Source organism: Sorex araneus, chromosome 2 (genome assembly GCF_027595985.1).
Source record: "Sorex araneus isolate mSorAra2 chromosome 2, mSorAra2.pri, whole genome shotgun sequence".
NCBI lineage: Eukaryota > Metazoa > Chordata > Mammalia > Eulipotyphla > Soricidae > Sorex > Sorex araneus.
In genome coordinates, this window is record NC_073303.1 from 37009236 (window position 1) to 37017714 (window position 8479).

Sequence of the window (8479 nt, forward strand, 5' to 3'; positions counted from 1 at the left end):
AGTGTAATCGCAGTGTAATCCCACCAACTGTCAACAACCAGAGAGTTAAACCAAACTCCCAGAAGAGAGCAATGCAGAGAGTCTCTTGCCCGAGCGCCTGGCTGTCTTCCCTGTGACCCCTTGGAGGGGATTGGCTTCAGCTTCCCTCCCCGCTCCGAGCAGAGCTTCTGTGGTCGAAGAACCCCAAGCCTAGCCACAGCCATGCTCAAGGTCCCTCTCCACACGTTCAGACAAGCCTCACGCATGAAGGTACCGGCAGAGGAACCCAGGTGTGTGGAACCCGGGGCTGAGACCTCCAAGCCTGCTCGGATCAGGACTGGGCCTCTTCTGCCCAGATTTCCCATTTTCTAGTAGCTAGGTGGTCACACCCAGGTACTGCCTCCGGCTCCATGTAACCCCACCATCGGCCAACATCCAGAGACTATAAAACCAAGCTCCTGCAAGCACATGGCTGCAAAGCGGCCATGTGACATCTTATAGCCTACTTCTCCCTCTGGAAGAACCTGGAAAGCTACCGAGAGTTTCCTGCCCTCATGGGAGAGTCTCACAAACTCCCCATGGTGTATTCATATGCCCAAACCAATAACATGATGGGTCTCATTCACCTGACCCTGAAAGAGCCTCCAATGCGATATAGTTGGGAAGGACGAGAGAGGCTTCTAAAATCTCAGGGTTAGGACGAATGGAGACATTACTGAGACCACTCGAGAAATTCAACGATCGATGGGATGATGATGATGATATATACATATATATCCATATATAAATATTAGAGAAGTGCTTACTTAATGGCCCCTCAGTGAAATACAATAATCTAAACACACGTTCCTCTAAGGAAAGTTTCTTGGATCATTTTCAGCAGTTTATTCATAACAAATAATACAAAATGTATTATTTCGATTCTACTTTGAGGCAGGGGTTCGGGGCCGTATGGAAACATCTGAAATATGGTGGTAGGAAGGTGTTATGGTGGTAGGATTGGTGTTCCAATATTAAATGTAATAAATATTTTTATTTGTACTACTTTATAAAAATAAAATAAAATAAAATTTTTTAATTAAAAATAAATTTTGGGGCTGGAGTGATAGCACAGCAGGTAGGGCAGTTGCCTTGCATGTGGCCAACCCAGGTTCGATTCCCAGCATCCCATATGGGCCCCTGAGCACCACCAGGGGTAATGCCTGAGTGCAGAGCCAGGAATAATCCCTGTGCATCGCTGGGTGTGACCCAAAAAGCAAAAAAAGAAAAAAGATAAATTAAACATAAATTTTAAAAAGCTGTGTTTGATGCAGTCAAAATGCCCTTCACTGCTCATGCATGGCCTGTGTTTATGAACTGCATGGTTTAGTTATTTTTATCTTATTAAGTTTATTTCCTCTCCTTCTCTTCATTGTTGTTCTTAGTGATGCTGTGATGTCCGGAGGCTGGGCACATGCCTGACTGGTGTGTGCACGTGTCTAGCTGTGACGCTCAACACGAGGTTGGTGGGACTTTCCCACGTGCTTACTGGGGTAAGGCGAAATCCCAGTTGAGGCATAAATTATACTTGTGGTGTCACTGGAATCACTGTGATGCCCACCACATGCCCACCAGAGGCCACAGCTCCTGTTCCTGGTATCCTACTCAATATGCCTTAACCCTGACACCATTTGCTAGAGATAAAAGACTCCATCTATGAGACCCAATTTCAATTCCTAGCATCCCAATGGTTCCAGAGCACTGCCAGGAGTAATTCCTGAGAATTAGCCAGGAGTAACCCCTGTGCAACGCCAGATGTGACTCAAAAAGAAAATAAAAAAGGGAATACATGGTAATCTTTGCAAATTTTTCTCCTTTGATACTAAAATAACATAGGGCATATTTCACATTTTAAAAATATTTTCTCTTCAGGGGCTGGAGCAATAGCACAGCGGGTAGGGCGTTTGCCTTGCACGCGGCCGACCCGGGTTCGATTCCCAGCAACCCATATGGTCCCCTGAGCACCGCCAGGGGTGGTTCCTAGTGCAGAGCCAGTAATAACCCCTGTGCATTGCCAGGTGTGACCCAAAAAGCAAAAAAAAAAATTCTCTTCATTCAATAAAAATTTGTTCAATGTATTATAAAAATTAATAATAGCATCTTTACTATCAAGAATGGCTAAGAAAAATAGTAAAGAATGATATAATTGGGCTAAACATAAAAATTGTGTTCTAGTCAAGTCTTTTTTTTTATTGAATCATCATGAGAAAAGTTACAAAGCTTTCAGGTTTAAGTCTCAGTCATACAATGATCAAACACTCATCCCTTCACAGTGCACATGTTCCATCACCAAGAACACCAGTATACCTCCCATCCCACCCCAACCCCTGCCTGTGTGGCTGATGATTTTCACTTTAATTCTCTTTACTTCTATTACATTCAATATTTCAACAGAAAACTCGCTATTAATATTTGGATTTTCCCCCAACAATCAGACCTGCTGAAAAGGTATCATTTGATAATACGTTTTCCATTGCTGAGAAGAAGAGCATATAAGGTTTTGGATTTCTGGTATTTTAGTAATTAAGTCCATCAAAAGAAGTTAAAGAAAGAACATTGAGGTTGCAAGGCATGTATTGTTTCCTTGTGTCTGCAAATCAGTGGATTTAGGGTTCTGGAAAGAGATACAGAACCAAAACTGTAACCAAAACCTTTCCTGGACTAAAAGCATCTGGGTTTGCATCCCAAAGACAAGCTGGGCAAGATTCTGGAATCTACATCCCAAAGACCAGGCTGGGCTAGCACCTGAAATCTGGATGTCAACGACAAGCCAGGTTTCTGTGAGAAGGGAAAACTAACTATTTCAATAAACAAAGTATTTACTGAAGGCAGCTTAAAGGAAAAGATGTTTTGCTTCATCCAAGCCAGTCAGGACACATGAGAAATCTCACCCATTTTCATGGGCCCTGTGTTCCTTTGTGAGGTGCAATGTAAATGGGCTCATGGTGATGGCTCAGTCCTGGCCCAACACTTATCACCTCTGGATAGATCAACAACATTAAAACTCAGCAAGGAAACACTGGCTTTGAAGGAAAAAATAGAAGAGAGAGGGTCAATAGATGTGTACAGGGCTTTACATCCCCAAAAAACAAATACACATTCTTTTCCAGTGCACACAGAACATTTTACAAAATAGATCACTTTCTGGGTCACAAAACATACCTTGAAAGAATCAGGAAGATAGAAATTGTATCAACTGTCTCCTCAGACCACAATGCACTGAAGATAGAAGTTAAACACACACAGACTGTGTGAACCAAGTCATGCACCTGGAAATTAAACAACTCAATGTTGAACAATGAGTGGATCAGAGAGAAAATCAAGGAAGAAATCAAAAGATACCTGAAAACAAATGAAAATGAAGACACGAACTACCAGAACCTTGAGATGCAGCTAAAGCCATGTGCAGGGGAAAATTTATAGCTCTGCAAGCATTTCTTAGGAAGAAAGAAAGGGCCCTTATAGATAACTTCACAGCTAAAGATCTTAGAAAAGGACCAACTAAAGGAGCCCAAATCAGGCAGAAGGAAAAAATAATGAAACTTAGAGCAGAAATGGAAACCCAAAAAACAATCCTAGAGATTAATGAAACCAAGGACTGGGTTTTTTTTTTTTTTTTTTTTGCTTTTTGGATCACACCCCAGCGATGCTCAGGGGTTACTCCTGGCTTTGCACTCAGGAATTATTCCTGGTGGTGCTTGGGGGACCATATGGGATGCCGGGGATCGAACCCGGGTCGGCCGCATGCAAGGCAAACGCCCTCCCCGCTGTGCTATCGCTCTGGCCCCTAAGGACTGGTTCTTTGAGAAAATAAACAAGATTGATAAACCACGAGCAAGACTCACAAAGAAAGAAAGAGAGAGAACCCTAATAAACATAATCAGAAATGAAAAGGGGGACATCACAATAGACACCAAAGAAATTCAAAGGATTATCAGAGACTACGTTGAAAGTCTGTATGCCATGAAACAGCAGAACCTAGAAGAAATGGATAAATTCCTGGATTCCTATGATCTCCCAAGGCTGAACCAAGAAGATTTGGAATACTTGAAGAGACCTATTACTATCAAGGAAATTGAAACTGTAATCAAAAGTCTTCCCAAAAACATATGCCCAGGTCCAGATGGATTCACTAGTGTATTCTTCCAAACATTTAAAGAGAACCAATTGCCAATTTTTCTCAAGCTTAGCCAGGAAATTGAAGAAACAGAAGTTCTCCCAAACAGTTTCTATGAGGCACATATCTCCCTAATACCAATAGCAAACAGAGAGACCACAAAAAAAGAAAAATACAGACTGATATCCCTGATGAACATGGATGGGAAGATCCTCAACAAAATATTAGCAAATAGAATCCAACAACTCATCAAAAAGATCATAAACCACGACCAAGTGGGATTCATCCGGGGGATGCAAGGATGGTTTAACATTCGGAAATCAATCAACATAATCCATCATATCAACAAAAGAAAAGGTAACAACCATATGATCATATCAAAAGCTGCAGAGAAAGCATTTGACAAGATCCAGCACCCATTTATGATGAAAACGCTCATTTAAATAGGGATTGAAGGAACTTTCCTCAAGGTACTCAAAACTATCTACCACTTCTATTCAGTCTAGTACTGGAAGAACTTGCAATAGCAGTTAGGCAAGAAAAAGATATTAAGGGCATACAGATAGGAAAAGAAGAAATCAAGCTCTTAGTATTTGCAGATGATATGATACTATATTTAGAGAACCCTAAAGCCTCTACCAAGAAGCTCCTAGAAACAATAGACTTGTAAAGTCACATGCTATAAAACCAATACCCAAAAGCCCATGGCTTTCCTACACACAATAATGAGAGACAAGAAAGTGACATGATAAAAGCAATCCCGTTCGTAAACATGCCTCTGGAAATCAAGTACCTCAGAATCAGCTTAACTAAGGAGGTAAAGGACCTGTACAAAGAAAACTACAAAATGCTACTTCACAAAATAATGAAAGAGGACATAAGTAAATGAAAACATATCCCCTGCTCATGGATTGGGAGAATTAACATTGTCAAAATGGCAATACTCCCCAAAGCATTGTACAGATTCAATGCGATTCCTATAAGGATACCCATGAAATTCTTCAAAGAAATGGATCAAACACTCCTGAAATTCATATGGAACAACAAACCCCCACGAATAACTAAAGCAATTCTTGGAAAAATGAAGATGGGAGGCATCAACTTCCCCGACCTCAAGATCTATTACAGTGTGGTAATAATTAAAACACAGGGAATTGGAACAAAGGCAGAGCAGCAGACCTATGGAACAGGGTTCAATATCCTTACACACACCCTCAACATATGATCATCTAATCTTTGATAACGGAGCAAGTAATGTGAAGTGGAGTAAGGAAAGCCTCTTTAACAAATGGTACTGGCAAAACTGGACAGCTACATGCCAGAAAATGGGCTCAGGCTTCACCTAACATCATGTACAAAGTCAGATCAAAATGGATTAAAACCCTCAATATCAGACCAGAATCCATTAGGAACATTGAAGAAAACCCTCTACAACATTGAAGTTAAAGGTATCTTCAAAGATGACACGCCACTGACCTAGCAACTGGAAACAGAGATAAACAAATGGGACTATCTTAAACTCTAAACCACCTTCTTAAAAGCATCAGGCCTTACTAGACGCCCAGGGGCCAGTGAGGTGCCTTAGCACAAGGGGCTGGGGCGCAGGCTGTGTGTGCTGCCAGCCCTGGCTCACCCAGACTGGAAGGTCCCTCGAGCACCCCTGGGAACAGCCCCCAGACACAGAGCCTGGAGTGACCCTGAACACAGCAGGGTGTAGTACCCCCAGCACCAAATGACCACAGAGAAAGGGAGCGAGATCCCACACAGGCTCCACAGGAACCAGTGACCTGAGACATGGGGGAAAGGTCTGTGTCCTAGTGACAGTAACTTTAGCCTCATGTCTATGGCTACTTTGTTGCGCTTTCCCCTGGTCTTTCCCCTGGTTTCTTCCATGTCCTCTCCTGCTGCCCCATGTGGGTCTCTGAGCCCAGCAGAGTCCAGCCCTGCCCTCCCACAGGCCACTTCCCAGTCAGTCACTCTCCACTTCCTGAGAACTGAGTCTCACTTCCTCCTCCCCGTGCCAAGCAGTAAGCTCCTTCCCTATCCCCATACTCAGGGGGGGGGGGGGTTCATTTCACATTGTATTTACTTCTTTGGTATTTGGGGCTCACCTGGCTGTGCTCAAGGATGAGTCCAGTCAGTGCTCATACAGAGTGTCAGGGATAAAGCCCTGGTGAGTAGTATGCGAGGTAAGTGCCTTACCCACTAGCCCTATAGCACTTTTTCTGTCTGGTCCCTATAGCACTTTCCCCAGAATAAGCAGGGTTTCAGGAGAGAACAGCCCCATCACCTCCCCACTCCCCACACCAGGCCCTGGATGCTCTTTTCCCCAGTGAGGGGCAGGACAGCGATGGTCCCGCCCTGTCTAAAGGTCCCTCTGCTTGCACAGGATTGGGGCCTGGAAAAGCTGCTAAATAAGTCTAAATAAAGGCTTCCAAGATGCCCCAATGCCAGTCCCATGTCTTCCACCTGCTGTCACAAGTCTCTCACACTGGGTGCCTAGATGAGGCCCAGGGTTCACCCAAGAGAGCCTGGATCTCTGCTGACCATGTCCACCCTTTAATTCTCTCCAACACCAGCAGTTTTGTTTTCATATCTATTTTCCAAACTAATGTTTTATTTTTACCAAATGGAAAAAAATGTAGATTCAAAAGTCTAATACAAGGTTTAAGGTCACAAATATTCTTGTACCCCATTTTCTGAGGCAACCGGTGTTTTCCTTTTAAGTGACTCTCTCATTGTTATCATAGCTGACTGTTCACAATTATCTGTCACAATTGTTAAAAATATCATTCCTATGTATTTGTGTAAAGTTTAATATTTTTCCATTACATCAAACCAAACAACAGATTAAAGGCAGGAGAGAAAAAGAAATCCAGCTATCTTCTGATGAGAAAGAGTAGATAAATACTTGAAAAGTGTAAAGGTAAAGGATCTATTCTTTCACAGCACCATTTATTGTTGGAACCATTTTTTCCCTTTTTCTTCTAATTTCGGGGTGGAGACTCTTGAGCAGTGCTCAGGAGGCCTAAGCTCTGGGCTCTCCTGTGCCACACCTAGAGGTGCTCTGAGGACCATGTGGTGTCAGATTGAATCTGGTTCCATGTACCAATTAATCCCTGGAATAATTTTTATTTTTTTAAACTTTACACATCTTATTTTTTTGTAAAACATGATTTCCAAAGTTGTTCATCATACAGTTGTTTAAATAGTTGTTTCAATACAACGTTCCACACCAATTCTACTAGCAGTATAACCTTCCCTCCACCAAAGTCCCCAGTTTCCCACCCATCCCTTAAGCATGCCTACTAAGCAACACAAAGTAGTTTATTTCATATTTCTTCTTACAACACATGTTAATACGTAAAATTATTCCTGCATTAAGAACTCCCTTTGTGGGGCTGGAGTGATAGCACAGCGGGTAGGGCGTATGCCTTGCATGCGGCCAGCCTGGGTTCAATTCCCAGCATCCCATATGGTCCTCTGAGCACCGCCAGGGGTGATTCCTGGGTGCAGAACCAGGAATAACCCCTGTGCATTGCCGGGTGTGACCCAGAAAGAAAAAAAAATTCCCTTTGTAAGTCAATCTACAGAATGGGGCAGGATATTCACCCAATACCCGTCTGATAAGGGGTTATATCAAGGTGGGGAGATGGGGTGGGGGGGTGGGAGGGATGATGATGTCATCAGTGGAGAACTGGCACTGGTGGAGGGATGGGTACTCAAGCTGTGTATGACTGAAACACAAGCACAAGAATATGTAAATCTGTATCTGTACCCCCACGGTGATTCTTTAATAAAAAAAAAAAGATTAAACTAAAAAAATAAAATAAAGTTAATCCCATCAAGAATGAAAAAAAAATTCCCTTTGTAGAGACAGTTTTTACTGAGGTGAATGGTGTGGCACAGACGTGCTAGCTCTCGGTGGTTGCACAGGCATGCTGGCTCTCTGAGGTTGCACAGGCATGCTGGCTCTCCGCGGTTGCACAGGCATGCTGGCTCTCCGCGGTTGCACAGGCATGCTGGCTCTCTGAGGTTGCACAGGCATGCTGGCTCTCGGCGGTTGCACAGGCATGCTGGCTCTCGGCGGTTGCACAGGCATGCTGGCTCTCGGCGGTTGCACAGGCATGCTAGCTCTCTGAGGTTGCACAGGCATGCTGGCTCTCGGCGGTTGCACAGGCATGCTAGCTCTCTGAGGTTGCACAGGCATGCTGGCTCTCTGAGGTTGCACAGGCATGCTGGCTCTCGGCAGTTGCACAGGCATGCTGGCTCTCTGAGGTTGCACAGGCATGCTGGCTCTCCGCGGTTGCACAGGCATGCTAGCTCTCGGCGGTTGCACAGGCA